Source organism: Theropithecus gelada, chromosome 6 (genome assembly GCF_003255815.1).
Source record: "Theropithecus gelada isolate Dixy chromosome 6, Tgel_1.0, whole genome shotgun sequence".
Lineage (NCBI taxonomy): Eukaryota > Metazoa > Chordata > Mammalia > Primates > Cercopithecidae > Theropithecus > Theropithecus gelada.
Window position 1 is genome coordinate 127,650,660 of NC_037673.1, and position 16,638 is coordinate 127,667,297.

General features: G+C 40.2%; 1 protein-coding gene across 1 annotated transcript in view; it reads left to right on the forward strand.

The window, feature by feature from the left end:
* Positions 1–893: 893 nt before the first annotated feature.
* CDC42SE2 (CDC42 small effector 2) overlaps positions 894–16,638 on the forward strand; it is a 136,178-nt gene continuing 120,433 nt past the window's right edge. The window contains exons 1-2 of the mRNA XM_025387727.1: positions 894–1,000; positions 10,119–10,257. The gene's annotated coding sequence lies outside the window, so the exon portion shown is untranslated. The remainder of the gene's footprint in view (positions 1,001–10,118; positions 10,258–16,638) is intronic.

A 16,638-nucleotide genomic window follows, 5' to 3' on the forward strand; every position in this document is an offset into this window, starting at 1 on the left:
GCCTGTACTCCCAGCAACTCAGGAGGTTGAGGCGAGAGAACCGCTTCAACCGGGAGGCAGAGGTTGCAGTGAGCTGAGATCGTGCCACAGTACTGCAGCCTGGGCAACAGAGTGAGACCCTATCTCAAAATAAAAAAAGAGGGGCTGCTGAGTAATATGCTCCAAGCCCTGTTGGGTTATGTCACAGCAACAAGGCCTACCAGCCTTCAAAAATTAAAAATATGCAGATCACTCTGAAGGGAGGTGGATTCACCGCAAAAGCAAACAAACATGAAAATGTGTAATTTTATGGCTAAAGTTGGGGGACTCAGAATTACTGGGGGGAACCGTGATAAGGGACAGCAGGAGCTGTTCGTAAAGTATTCAAAGAAAATGTAATGACAAAGCTAAGATAGTGGTTACCAGTGGCTGCTCAGAATTGCAGCTAGCCTTAGGGGAGCAAATCCAAACCAACAAATAGACTAGTGGGAAAACCCAGAATGGAATCAGAAAATAATTATGAAAACAGGAAAAAAGAAAAGACAAAGATAATGTCTGGGAGCTGGTCCCCAACTTCTCCCAAGGAGGAGGCAGCAAACATTATTGAATTTTCTCGATACCAGATCTTTTAAGTGGTTATTTTCGGGTTTTGGTGTGTTTGCTTTCTAATTTATTTATTTTTGGTCTGTACTGTGCCTACTGTTCTTTCGTCAATCACCATAATTGATACTGTTCTGGGTATTGACATACTGATTGGATTTATTCAATGTAACCCTTATTGGTGATTTCTATAACAATTGACCAGATTCATAGTCAAGAACAACCTGTTCTTACCAAGATTGTACATTGAAACAATGTGTCATACCAAGAAGAAAAAAAAAACGTACTTAGTCTTCTCACATAATGTTTAACATACCAGTTGTTACACACTGCTGTTCCCTGGTCTAGTTAAAGGGTTCTGAAGGCTGACAGAAGTTAACAGTGTTTGGTGGCTTACCATGGTCCATTGGGACTTAAACAGGTGAGTAATTAATGTTATTCTCATAATGTAAAGGTGCCTAAATTTTCCTGCATATTAGAATCACCTGGCGAACTTTTTAAAAAATCCCAAAGTCAGATGGATTTTCTTAATCATATTACTTGAGGTTACTTGAGCCTTTACCTTCTTTTTTCTTCCTGTTTCTACTTTATTAAAAGTAACTTTATTAAAAGTAACTTCATTAATAACAAAGTAACTTTATTAAAAGTAACATTCCTTGAACATCAGAATTTATGACATTTATGTTTTATCTTTAACCATAAACTTGACTTTTATTTTAGTCTATTGTTTTAGTCTATATAGTCTATTTTACAGTCTATGTCAGCTAAATGAATTCAATACTTCACATTTTGTCCTTTTGCTGCAGTTTCTCCATCACTTACCTGGCTGAAAGTAAAACCTCAAGCAGTTTGTTCAAGAAGAACTCACAGGAGTTATATTGCCTGAATTCTTTCATATTCAGAATTGTACTTCTATTACTTTTATAACTGAAAGACAATTTAACTGGACATAAAATTGTTGAGTCATGCTTCCCTTCCCTGAGGACTTTGGGTTCCTTGAGGACATTATTTTACTGAGTTCGAGTCAGGGCTATGAAAAAAATCAGGCTGGGTGTGGTGGTTCATGCCTGCAATCCCAGCACTTTGGGAGGCTGTGGCAGGCAGATTACCTGAGGCAGGAGTTCAAGACCAGCTTGGCCAACATTGTGAAACCCCGTCTCTACTAAAAATATAAAAATTAGCTGGGAGTGGTGGTGGGCGTCTGTAATCCCAGCTACTCGGGAGGCTGAGGCAAGAGAATTGCTTGAACCCAGAAGGCAGGGGTTGCAGTGAGCCGAGATCACCATTACACTCTAGCTTGGGTGACAAGAGTGAAATGTTTTGCTGGGTTTTTTTGGTCTTTGACATTCAGTAACTTTTTTGCTAGGATATATTTCATGTAGGTTGGTCCATAATAGAGTTAAGTTATGTTTTATCTGTAGAAATAATTTTTCTTGATTTATGTCTTTAAATACACATGATGGTTCTTTTTCAGGGTGGGTGAGGGTCCATGTTTGTGAGGACACCAATTATGCATATGTTGGATCTCTTTTCTTATCTTCCTTACCTATATTTTTCACTCAAATCCTTTTTTTTTGTTTTTGTTTTTGTGTTTTTGAGATGGAGTTTGGAGTGCAATGACACAACCTCAGCTCACTGCAACCTCCGCCTCCCGGGTTCGAGAGATTCTCCTATCTCAGCCTCCTGAGTAGCAGGGACTACAGGCATGTGCCACCATGCCCTGCTAATTTTTGTATTTTTAGTACAAATAGGGTTTCTCCATGTTGGTCAGGCTGGTCTCAAACTCCCAACCTCAGGTGATCTGCCCGCCTCAGTCTACCAAAATGCTGGGATTACAGGCATGCGTCCCTGCACCCAGCACTCCGATCCTTTTAAATGCTTGCTTTAATTCCATTTTATTTTGTAGATTTTCCTCAATATTTTGCTCTATGTCTCTTGCTAGGTTTTTAGTAATACCTTTTATGGAGACAAATAGTATTTAGTATTTTTGCAAAAATACTGAACAAAATATTAGCAAATCAAACCCAACAATGTATTTAAAAAGGTAATATCCTACAACCAATGGTTTAATATTAGAAAATCTATGTATATAATTTGTCACATCAACAGATTAAAATAGAAATGCTGTATGATCATATTAAAAATGTAAAACAGCCAGGTGAGGTGACTCATGCCTATAATCCTAGCACTTTGGAAGGCCAAGGCGAGTGGATCACGAGGTTAGAAGTTCAAGACTGGTCTGGCCAACATGGGGAAACCCTGTCTCTGCTAAAAATACAAAAAACTTAGCCGGGCATGGTGGCAGATGCCTGTGGTCCCAGCTACTCAGGAGGCTGAGGCAGAAGAATCACTTGAACCTGGGAGGTGGAAGTTGCAGTGAGCTGAGAATGTGCCACTGCACTCCACCCTGGGCGACACAGTGAGTCTCTGTCTGGGAAAAAAAAAAAGTAAAACAATTATTTATTTATTTATTTATTTATTTTTATAGATAGAGTTTCACTCTTACTCAGGCTGGAGTGCAGTGGTGGGATCATAACTCATTGTAACCTGCAACTCCTGGGCTCAAGCAATACTCTCACCTCAGGCTCATAAGTAGCTGGGATTATAAGCACACCAAGCCCAGCTAATTTTTAATTTTCTTTTTATAGAGACAGGTCCTTGCTTTGTTTCCCAGCCTGGTCATGAAATCTAGGCTCCAAGTGATCCTCCTGCCTTGGCCTCCCAAAGTCTGGGGATTACAGCCATAAGCCACCATGCCCAGCCATAAAACAAGTATTTTACAAAATTTGACAGCTATTCATAATTTTAAAAATTACTTACAATTTTTAAAAATAATTTAAAAATTTTAGTACATTAGTAGTAGATGGAAACTTCCTTAACTTGATTAGAGTATCTATACTAGAAAATCTAAAGAAACATCATTCTAAATGGGAAAATATTAAAAGCATTCCTTTTTTTTTTTTTTTTTTTTACACGCAGTCTCACTCTGTTGCCCAGGCTGGAATACAGTGGTGCGATCCTGGTTCACTACAACCTCTGCCTCCCAGGTTCAAGCGATTCTCCTGCCTCAGCCTCCTGAGGAGCTGGGACTACAGGCGCATGCCACCATGCTTGGCTAATTTTTGTATTTTTAATAGAGACAGGGTTTCACCGTGTTGGTCAGGCTGATCTCAAACTCCTGACCTTGTGATCTGCCCATCTGGCCTCCCAAAGTGCTGGGATTACAGGCATGAGCCGCCACGCCTGGCAGAAGCATTCCCCCTTTAAAACAGGAATGAGATGAAGATTCCCCTATCATTTTTTCTAGTTAATCTTCATTGGTGGTCCTAACCAGTGCAGAGGCATAAGGATTGTCAAGGAGGAAATAAAACTGTATTTGTGGTTGATATGATTGTTTACATAGAAAATCCCAAATAATTTTCAAATTAACAAGATGTCTGATGTAAAACAAAAGTCAATTGCATTACTACATACTAGCAGCAAACAACTAGAAAACATAAAGAGAATAAACTGTTTACAGTAATATCACAGAATATCAACTATCTAGGAATAAAGCTAATGGAAGTTAGCCAAGACCTCTTTAGGGGAAATTATTATAAAACATTGTTAAGAAATATGAAAAAGTTCTGAATAAATGGAGAGCTATACCTGTGTTAATGTGTGGGAAGACGTATTATTATGAATGTGTCAATTGTTCCCAAATTTATCAAAATATCCAATGTAATTCCAATTAAAATTCCTACAAGAGTTTTAATGGAACTTGATAAGATTACTCTAAAATATATATTGAATAATAATAAGTGTCCATGAATAGCCAGGTTACTTTTTTTTTGAGACAGAGTCTTGCTGTGTCGCCCAGGCTGGAGTGCAGTGGTGCAATCTCAGCTCACTGCAACCTTCACCTCTTGGGTTCAAGTGATTCTCCTGCCTCAGCCTCCTGAGTAGCTGGGACTACAGGCATACACCACCACACCTGGCTATTTTTTGTATTTTTAGTAGAGATGGGGTTTCACCATGTTAGTCAGGCTGGTGACGAACTCCTGACCTCAGGCAATCCACCCACCTTGGCCTTCCCAAGTGTTGGGATTACAGTCATGAGCCACCACGACCGGCCAAGTTATTTCTAAAGAAGTATCAGAGAGAGAGGATTTGTCCTAGTAACTATCAATATTTATTATGAAACTAAAATTAATAAGATGGTGTGTGATTGGTGCAGCATTAAAATTAACCAATGAAATAGAATGGATATCTTAGAAACAGACCCACACATAAATGTTTGATATATGACAAAGATGCCATGTCAGAAAAGTGAGGAAAGGAGAATCTGTTTAATAAATATAGCAGGAAGAAACTGGATTCCTACCTGGCACTATATAAAAAAATCTCCTCCATTTGATTTGATGACTTTACTGTCAAAAACAAAAGTTAAAAACTCTTTGTAATTAACATCTACTAAGCAATATTAAAATTGAGAACTTTTGTTCAACAGCTTTATTGATCAGAAAAATGCAAATAAGGACTACAGAGATTAGCTGGGTATGGTGGTGCATGCCTGTATCCCTAGGTACTCAGGAAGCTGAGGTGGGAGGATCACTTGAGCCCAGGAGTTCAAGGTTGCAGTGAGCTATGATTGCACCACTGCACTCCAGTCTGGGCAACAGAGTGAGATGCTGTCTCTAAAAAAAGAGCATAGGGAGACATCATTTTACGTTTATTCAAAAGGCAACAACTTAAGGAGTCTGTGCTAGGTGTTGGGAAGGCTGTGGATCCAATGAAAGTTGGTTCTGGGGCATAATAGGTACTAAACAACAACAAAAAAAGAAAATGCAAATTGGCAAATTGTGTCATTATCACTCCAAATTGAATATTCCTATACCCTATGAGCCAACAATTCTACTGTTAGGTATACATCAAGAGAAACTCTTGCACATATACAGCAGGCACCAGGTACAAGAACAATCAAAACTCCACTTTTTACAAAAGCAAAAACTTGGAAACAACTCATACACATGCCCATCTACAGGAGGGTGGATAAATAATCTGTGGTATATTTCAACAGAAAGTGTTATACAACAATCAAAATAAGTAATTTACAATGACAGCAACAGTATGAACTTATATTGACACTATTATATTGATCTGTAATCCCAGCACTTTGGGAGGTTGAGGTAGGAGGATTGCTTGAGCTCAGGAGTTAGAAACCAGCCTGGTAAGCATAGCAAGACCCCAGGGTCTCTTAAGAAATCCTATGGTAATATTGGCTCAGCAGTTACAATAAAGATACCACATGAATCCAGCATGTCAACAAAAGGGGGAACTGGAGGGAGGGACAGAGAGGGAAGTAGGGTTATATGAGAACCCTCTGTACTTTCTACTCTGTCAACCTAAAACTGCTTTTAAAAATTTCATTAATTTTAAAATTTTTAAATGCATTTTTAAAGAATATATAGATACAATAAAACTATATAAAAACAAAGCTAAGAAATGATGAGCAATAACATAGCTACTTCTCAGAATTCTTAACAAATAAATGACTTATTTTAACATTTTGTGCATTGGTTTTATTCAATTACAATATATCTGTTAACAGAATGTGAAACTCGAACTGAAATTCTTTTGTACTGTGCAAAAGAATATGTTGGGCAGGTCTTGACTGGAGTAGAAGGCCATAATAATCCTCTTGGAGTTCCTTATTTTCTACACCAAGAAATCACTGTGGAGATCATTCTTCTTACTAAAGGTAATCATTTTCAAGAAAACTTTCATCTTTTCCTCATTTAGAAAATTTCCATCAGCTTGTCAAACAGCCAAAATGTTAACATCAAGGAAGTTAATTTCCTTTCTCTTTTAAGCCATCAGCTTCTTCTAACAGGTTCTTATATTTTTATCTTTGCATTTAACATGCTCTTTAGTAGGATAGAATATGTAATTTTATATTGTGAGAGAAAGCAAAACTAAAAAAAGAAAAAAAAATTGTCTGGGAGACAGTACATGAATAGCAGACTACCACATGGAAATAACATTGCCCAGGTTGAATCCCATATGTGTGCAATTACTCTTCTAAGGAGATCACTCCAGGTAATATAAAACTGTTCCAATTAATAAAAAATAAACCAGGGGCTGGGTGTGGTGGCTTGTGCCTGTAATTCCAGCATTTTGGAATTCTGAGGAGGGTGGATCACTTGAGCCCAGGAATTCAAGACCAGCCTAGACGCATAGTGAGATCTTGTCTCTACAAAAAAATAAAAATTAACTGGGCATGGTGGCACACGCCTCTGGTCCTAGCTACTTGGGAGGCTGAGTTGGAAGGAGGATCACTTGAGCCTAGGAGGTCAAGGCTGAAGTGAGCCATGATTGTGCCACTACACTACAGCCTGGGCAACAGAAGGGGTCTCAAAAAAGAAAGAAGTAAAAAACAAAGAGAGAGAGAATGAGAGGAAGGAAGGAAGGAAAGAAGGAAGGAAGGAGGGAAGGAAGGAAGGGAGGGAGGGAGGGAGGGAGGGATGGGGAAGGAGGAAGGGAGGGAAGGAAGGAAAGAATCACGAAGTACTATAATTTCATTTCAAGTTCTCACATACTATCTTTTATGAATGAAGTTTACAAGCAGCTTATCGAGGATAATTAATTAAAGTAATTAAAGCAAGACTATTTTAAAGTTCAAAGGTTTTATATGATATATTAAGCATATGTTCATATATTTGAACTTTACTCTTAAAGCAACATCATTAGTACATTTTGTCCTCCTGCCTGACTCATTATCATATTCTAAATAAGGTCAAACTCCTTATCAGCCAGTTGCCGTGGCTCACGTCTCTAATCCCAGCACTTTGGGAGGCCGAGGCGAGGGGATTGCCTGAGGTCAGGAGTTCCAGACCAGGCTGGCCAACATAGTGAAACCCCTGTCTCTACTAAAAATACAAAAAAAATTAGCCGGGCGTGCACCTATAATCCCAGCTACTCAGGAGGCTGAGGCAGGGGAATTGCTTGAATCAGGGAGGTGGAGGTTGCAGTGAGCTGAGATGGCACCACTGCACTCCAGCCTGGGTGACAGAGTGAAACTTCGTCTCAAAAACAACAACAACAACAACAACAAAACTCCTTATCATGATCTAGTGCCTCTTTCTGCAGGTCCAGCATCATCTGGGCCCACATGCACCCTTCCTCTAGCCCTGAACTCATTCTCTAGTTCCCTAAAGGCATCAAACTCTTGTATCTTCCTGATTTTATACATGTTGTTCTTCTACATACAGAGAATTTCACCTTTCCCTTCATTCTTGGGTAATTCCTCTCAAGCATCTGCTCTTTTAGGAATCCTTTCTGGACCCCCACAGGTTAAGTCAAATGTCCTCCACTAGATCTATCTCTATGATAATACTTCTCAACTGCCCAACTTCCTCTTCGCACAAGGGTAATGCTGGAGCCGGAAGCTGTGGTGACAGTTTCTTGATTCAGCAGCTTCCTGCCTAGAGATAGAGCCAGAGCAGGGGATGGGCAGAGTCTGCATGTGGCTGTAGGACCTCTGTCAGAGAATGAAGCACTCATCTCATGGTAAGGCTGGTATGAAAGCAAGGTCAAGACTGAAAGCCATATCCTAAATAGAGGGTTAAAAACAGAGAAGCAGCATAAAGCTGTTTGAGTGTATGGGAGATGAGCTTGGGAATACCTCAGTGGCGAAGGGATGTCAGAGGTAGTATGAGGTAAAAAGAGCTGTTGGAATACGTAACAGTGCTGAGTTGCTGGATTGTCTTCCACCATTCTTCATCACCATCCCAACAGCTTAAGGATAGAGATTTCCATCACGAACTCCCTACTACCTACTATAGCCACACAATAGGTAGACAGCAAAAATCTGTTGCATTGAATTGATCCTATTAACTCTCCCTTAAAGACCATTCTTTAGACAGGCCTGGCACAGTGGCTGATGCCTGTAATCCCAGCCCTTTGGGAGGCCGATGCGGGTTGATCACCTGAGGTCAGGAGTTTGAGACCAGCCTAACCAACTTGGTGAAACCCCATTTCTATTAAAAATACAAAAATTAGCTTGAGTGTGGTTGCACATGCCTGTAATCCCAGCTACTCAGGAGGCTGAGGCAGGAGAATCGCTTGAACCCAGGAGGTGGAGGTTGTAGTGAGCTGAGACTGCACCATTTCACTCCAGCCTGGGCAACAAGAGCGAAACTCTGTCTAAAAATAAAAAAAAAAGAACTTCTTACAAAGGATACTTTTCTAGGAAACCTCTCATCCTCACTATGAAGGATTGTCTTTTGACAAATACTTGCATTATGTTATTTTTGGAAATCTCTCATAGTCACTTTCAGTGTTCTATCTTGCATTATACATGTTTGGATGTGTCCTATATTTTCCGAGTCCACTTTAGGAGAAAGACCACTGTCTGAATCATCTCTGAAGATTCCACAGGGCTTTCTATCCAGTGGACACACCACAGATTTTTTTTTCTTTTTTTAAAAGTTTTATTATACTTTAAGTTCTAGGGTACATGTGCACAACATGCAGGTTTGTAACATAGGTATACATGTGCCACGTTGGTTTGCTGCATCCATCAACTCGTCATTCACATTAGGTATTTCTCCTAATGCTATCCTTTCCCCAGCCCCACACCACCTCGACAGGCCCCGGGACACACCACAGATTTTACAGATTTTTTTTCACATGTGTATAGAAATAATAAGTCTTGGCTGGGCACGGTGGCTCACTCCTGTAATCCCAGCACTTTGGGAGCCCGAGGCGGGTGGATCACTTGAGGTCAGGAGTTTGAGACCAGCCTGGCCAACATGGCGAAACTCTGTCTCTACTAAAAATAAAAAAATTAGCTGGCCCTGGTGACCGGTGCCTGTAATCCCAGCCACTCGGGAGGCTGAGGCAGGAGAATTGCATGATCCCAGGAGGCAGAGGTTGTAGTGAGCTGAGATGGCACCACTGCACTCCAGCCTAGGCAACAGAGTGAGACTCCATCTCAAAAAAAAAAAAAAAAAAAAAAAAGAGAGAAAAAGAAAGAAAGAGAAGAAAAGAAATAATAAGTCTTTAGGTGGCTGCTGTGCATTGCTCCTATTGCCCACCATTTCTGATTTGCTTTAGTCTTCATTCTTGCATAATGGGTAGGTTAACTTAGAAAGAAAAAACAAGCTTATGTAGAACCAAAAGTCTAGTCCAATGTTTTTAAAGGAAAAGCAAATGACATGAATATATAATCATCTACTGAAGTTACTTTAAAAAGCAATGAAGTCAACATGCTTTCTACAGTGCAAGATAGATTTTTGTTTTAACCTAGTTATCATGGTTGCCAAGTATTACTTTAACTATGTAGCTTCGATTTGTGGTATGTTTTGGAAATGAAATTAGAAATCTGTGTACCACTTATACCCTGATCCTCTGATTGAAGTGTGACTCATTATAACTAAGAACTGATGGTTGAAAAAAAAAATACTGTAAGTTTGCTATGTGCCAGAGTGGGAAATACGTGTATGTGTGTGCTCATATATCTATAATTATCACTTATCAATTATTTATGTTTATTTTAGAATTAACAAAGAGTAAAGGAGAATTTGGTGAAATATTTATTTAAAGTCTAGTGCTAAGCTGTCGGGTACCATAGTCACTAGCTACACATTCCTTCTGAGCACCTGAAACATGGCCATTCTGAATTGACATGTGCTATAAGTATAAAAAATTCTGAATTTGAAGTCTTACTTTTAAAAATGTAAAATATATCATTAATACATTTTAGATTAATTGCGTGTTGAAATGACAATATTTTAAATAAATTATATTATTAAAATTACCTTTACATTTTTTTCATGCAGCTACTTGAAAATTTAAAATTACATATGTGCCTTGAGTTATATTTCTGTAGGATAGCATTGGTCTATTGTATGCCATAATTTAGTTACTTTTACTATTAAAAGATTGCAAGAGAGCCGGGCGCAGTGGCTCATGCCTGTAATCCTAGTACTTTGGGAGGCCAAGGCTGGTTCACAAGGTTAAGAATTCAAGAGCAGCCTAGCCAACATGGTAAGACCCTGTCTCTACTAAGAATACAAAAATTAGCAGGGCATGGTGGCGTGTGCCTGTAATCCCAGCTACTCAGGAGGCTGAGGCAGGAGAATTGCTTGAACCCAGGAGGCGGAGGCTGCAGTGAGCTGAGATCATGCCACTGCACTCCAGCCTGGGTGACAGCACAAGACTCCGTCTCAGAAAAAAATAAAAGATTGCAAGGAAGTTGTGAAAAAAATTCCACTGTAATAATAGAGGCAATTTATTGATAGTCTACTGTGCTGCAGGCATTGAGATTTTATATGAATTATTAAATTTAATTATTGCCACATCTTATTAGGTAATTATGTAGGCATTATTATATTTTATGATGAGTAGACTGGGACTCAAAGATGTTAAGAAAATTGCCCATAAGCCCAAGATCAGATAATCTGCAAAACAAACCCATATCTGCCTGACACTAGAGACCATTCCCTTTTTATTAAGGGACTTTGTCTTTCCTCTGTCTTTCGTCTTCAGAGACTGGCACCATATGCTACCAGAAATTCTATTACCACCCACAAATGAGAGGACTACCAGCTTGTTACTCCAAAATAATGTCACATTTGCTTTTTTGCCCAAGTGAAAATAACACAATAAGTCCCCATTTGCCAAATTATCAGGAATTCCATTCTTTTCCCATGGTTTCCCCTCTCCTTATAATCATAAACAAAAACCCCAGGCTTGTTTACTAGTGCCTGAGAATTGATGCCTTTGTCTTTATGGCTTGACAATGGAGTGGAAACTCAGATACACTCTTGAGGCTGGAGGGTCACCTCAAAGCTAGTCTACAGAAGAGTTGGGTCTGTGACAGTGGCTGTGTTTTCTATTGCTGTGTGACAAATTAATACAAACTTAGTGGGCTGAAACAACATCTGTTTATTAGTTCATACTCTCTGTAGGTCAGAAGTTCAGCACAGCATGGCCAGGTTCTGTGCTCAAGGTATCAGGCTGAAATCAAGGTGTTTGCAAGTCTGAGTTCTCATCTGGAGGCCTGGGGGAAAATCTGCTCCCAAGCTCTTTCTGTTGGTAGAATTCAGTTCCTTGAGGGTTTAGAACTGAGATCCTGTTTCCTTACTACCTGTCAGCCAAGGGCCACTTTCTGCTCCTAGAGGCTACTTGCATTCTTTGCCATATGGCCCCACCCCATCTTCAAGTCAGCAACAAAGCATCACGTTCTTTTCATGCTTTGAATCTTTCTGACTTCTCTTTCTGCCACCAGCCAGAGAAAACTCTTCACTTTCAAAGGCTCATGTAATTAGACCAGGCCCACTCAGATAATCTCCTTCCATTAAGGTCAACTATGACACACCGCCTAATATAATCATAGGAATGCTATCTTATCCTATTCATAGGTTCTGGAGATTAGGACCCAGACTACTGGGGGGAAGGGGTGGTGCATTTTTACAATCTGCCCATCACAGTCCTGGGGATTAGGTAGGGCATGTACACCACCACAGTGACAGTGGCAGGGAACAAAGCCATCAGAACACTCCCAACTACCCAGACCAGCTAGTGGTGGGGTCAAAAGCAAGAGCTGAATCACTATGAGGGAGTAACACCTTCTGGGAGAGGCGTGTAGATGGGTGTGAAGAATCCTGGTTTGCCATCTTCGAACTTTACTTCCAATTTTTACTCACCATGAACTTTCTTTTTTTTTAAAAATTATTATTATTTTAGTAGAGACGGGTTTTCACCATGTTGGCCATGTTGGTCTCAAACTCCTGACCTCAAGTGATCTGCCTGCCTCGGCCTCCCAAAGTGCTAGGATTAGAGGTATGAGCCACTGTGCCTGGACTCATCATGAACTTTCTTTATGAAAGCAATGTGTATCTTTGCGCTAGGAGGAAGTGGCAAGATTTCTGTTCCACTTGGTAATTTTTTTTTTTGAGACAGAGTCTTGCTCTGTCACGCAGGCTGGAGTGCAGTGGCACGATCTCGACTCACTGCAACCTTTGCCTCCCAGGTTCAAGCGATTCTCCTGCCTCAGCTTCCCAAGTAGCCAGGACTATAGGTATGCGCCACCATGCCTGGCTAATTTTTTGTATTTTAGTAGAGATGAGGTTTCACCATGTTGCCCAGGCTGGTCTCAAACTCCTGAGCTCAGGCAATCCACCTGCCTTGGTCTCCCAGTGTTCTAGGATTACAGGGGTGAGCCACTGCGCCCGGCCCCACCTGTTAAATTTAAGGGCACCAAATCTCCAGCTGCTTTGAGAGTATCTAACAAGATACTCCATTTCTCCTCTTCCTGGATTCCTGGTGAACCACAGAGGTGGGAGACCCCCTGGTGCTTGCTGAGTGGCTTCCTAACACACACTGGTGCTAGTTCTGCTGGTTCTTCTGGGCTAAGGGGCTTCCTCAAGGTACAGGGAGAAGCATCCTCTCCTCTGCAGTCCTGTTGCTGAGTCTTAATCGCCAGCAGACTCCACTCCCTCTTGTTACCTGCCTTTTGCACTTCATCTTTCTGCACTCTTGTATGCCAGCCTGCCAATACTCAACTCAAGATCCATTGTGGTTCTTGCTCTCCCTGGGAAGAAGAACACACCTTTAAGATGCCAATTTCTGAACTTTTGCTCACTAAGCTTTGTGCTTCCTAAATTAGTGCCACATCCCCTTTCTCTTTATTGTTTTTTTTTTTTTTTCTGTGTGAAATCTACCACAAGCTTTATCGCCATTATTGTTTACTTGTTAAGTCTCTTTTAGCTGACTCATATTTTTAACTTTAACAAACATGTAAAGGAAACTTGTATTGCTACCATATATGTAAAATTGGTATTACTTGCCATATATGGATGTTAGCTGTTTAAAAAAAAGACAAAGTAGTTCTTAGTTACTTAGTCTGTAACTTGACTTAGCAGAGTGACCTCAAAAGGCTCCCTTCCTCTTCTCTGGTTGTCCCCAGAGGCATTTTGTTACAATTCCTAACTTTTTTTTTGAGCTGAGGGGCTGCAATGCAACTAGATCACAGGCTGTGTGTTGAAGCTAGACAAGCTGCACGTACCCTAATCTACCTTTCTCCATCCTTCCACTCCCGAACCCCAGTGAAGTGTATCACCTAAAATCATCTCCCACACCACCAGAGGTGTGCAATACATAGTTTGGGAAACACTGATCTGACTACCTTCTTCACAGAGACCCACTTCGAATTCCTTTCCCTTTGAAAAAACTTTTCTAACTAATTCAGACCCTCAGTGATCCCCTCAACCACATTCATAAAGCTACTGTGTCTATTTATTCAAATGTTGATGTGTGATATTTCATGAAAGACAAAGACTATGCTTTATACTGAACTTTTCCACAGCACTCGGTATGCTACCTGGCAAACAGCAGGCATTCAATGAATATTTGTGGTTTGATGAGCAGCAAGGGTCAGCCACAGGTAAGAGTGTAAAGCAAAATTTGACTTAGCTTTCCTTCCTATCTTTGGCTGCTTCAGTCACAGAAAGGACCACTGTCTGTGGTTCTTCTGACAGTTGGTTATTTTCTCCTTTCTCAACACATTGCACGATTCCTGATTTTTCTCGATCTTCCCAAATCACAATTCATGTGCCATATGTCTCATTACCTTATTGACTAATTAGCTAAGATATCTGAGGTTTGCCATTAGATTTTATGATGCTTGCCTGTGCTTATATTTTTTTTTGGTATCTTCTATCACACTAAAAACAGACTATGTATATCTAACATACACTCAATAGATATACTGTATGTTGTATACATAAACAAATACATGTTGAATAATTTGTTTCTTGGAGTACACCACCACAGTGACAGTGGCAGGGAACAAAGCCATCAGAACACTCCCAACTACCCAACTATCTTTAGGAAAAAAATACTAAATTCCAAAACTAATTTATATAACATTGGTCAAGTGGATTTACTAAGTTTGCTACTAGTTAATGTTCACAGCACAAGTATAGAAAGCTTTGTAGTTCTGACTGAGAATAATAACAATTAAAACTTCCCTCTGCCTTTCCTCTTTCTTTTGATTCACTTGACCCATTCAGATGTTCCTATAAAGAAGCAATTTCAGTCTCTATAGCTTTACACAGACCTGGTGGTTTCTTCTCTTGTATCCCAAGCAATTGGTACATATGTTTAGTTAGGAATGATCATCTAATTTATCAGCAGACCTAGACACAACTGAGAATGAAAGAAGATACAAATAACTATTAAGCCAGGACAAGAGATTCCTGATAAATCAGGAAACATGGTCATACTACTTTGAATGTAGTTATGTATTAAATGTATGTCTCTTGTCATTCAACTGTAAAGCTGTGTTAAGTTTGGGCCTTATTTCTCTTAGCTTCTTTTGTTGCCTGGAATTGTGTCTGGCATGTTGTGGTGGTAGAAGAAAAGTTAGTGCTCCTTTAAAAACATTCATTTACTTAAACATCATACTATATTGATGTAGAACTCATACCATCCCATTTGGGGCCTTTTATGAGCCATTTTCTCAATTTTACAAATGTAGAACAATGAGCTTAATTATATGCTTGTGTAATGATAATAGCTAGCTTTTACCAGCACAGCCTGTGCCAGGCCTTGGGCTAACAATTTTACTTGAGTTCTCTTATACATTTCTCAAAACAGACCTCACAGGTAGGTAATACTATTGGTCTCATTAAACTAGAAGACAAGATAGGTTTAGAAAGAACTTTGTTCAGAGTCACTTAACTAATTACGCAGCAGAATTTGTATTTGAACTCCGGACTCTGACTCCATACACCATGTCTCCTAAATGTTAGAAAGAACTGCTATCAAATTTTGGAAAGCAGATTTAAAAAACATTAATAGTGGCTGGACACCGTGGCTCATGCCTGTAATCCCAGCACTTTGGGAGGCTGGGGCGGGCGGATCACCTGAGGTTGGGAGTTCAAGACCAGCCTGGAGGATATGGTGAAACCCTGTCTCCACTAAAAACACAAAAATTAGCCAGGCGTGATGGTGGGTGCCTGTAATTCCAGCTACTCAGGAGGCTGAGGCAGGAGAATCACTTGAACCCAGGACAGGGAAGTTGCAGTGAGCCAAGATTGCAACACTGCAATCCAGCCTGTGCGACAGAGTGAGACTCCATCTCAAAAAAAAAAAAAAAAAAAAAAAAAAAGAAGAAAAAATTAACAGGCCAGGTGCAGTGGCTCACGCCTGTAACCCCAGTACTTTGGGAGGCCGAGGCAGGCGGATCACCTGAGGTCAGGAGTTCGAGACCAGCCTGGCCAACATGGCGAAACCCTGTGTCAACTAAAAATACAAATATTAGCCGAGCGTGGTGGCGGGCGCCTGTAATCCCAGCTACTCGGGAAGCTGAGGCAGGAGAATCATTTGAACCTGGGAGGCGAAGGTTACAGTGAGCCAAGATTGTGCTATTGTACTCTAGCCTGGAAAACAAGAGCAAGACTCCATCTCAAAAACAAAACAAAACAAAACAAAAAAACCAAAAATTAATAGTATACTTTTAGGGAAAATCTATTTGCTTTAACAATTTTAAGGAAAATTTATTTAAGTAAAAGATTGCAGAATCAGGCCAATGTGGCTGTTATATGAGCTCAAGGCTATTTAGCAGTTGGTTAGAACAATGTGTTCCTTCCTGTTGTCTTTGGTGTAATGTTTCCACTTGTTATGGACTAATAGGAATGCAAAACAGTTTCTTCTGGACTATAATAGTTGCATTTATTTTTATCAGTATTTTCACTGTATATTATGTGAGTAAATTATGAACAGTGTCTATTTTTTACCCTTGTCTTTCTTTTGGAATAAGATTTTACTCAGTAACAATTTTAAGGACAGTGTGCAGATACATCGTAATGACTCTAGAAAAATTTTATGGCCTGCGCGGTGGCTCACGCCTGTAATCCCAGCACTTTGGGAGGCTGAGGTGGGCGGAACACGAGGTCAGGAGATCGAGACCATCCTGGCCAACACGGTGAAACCCCTTCTCTATTAAAAATACAAAAAATTAGCCGGGCATGGTTTCGGGCGCCTGTAGTCCCAGCTACTCGGGAGGCTGAG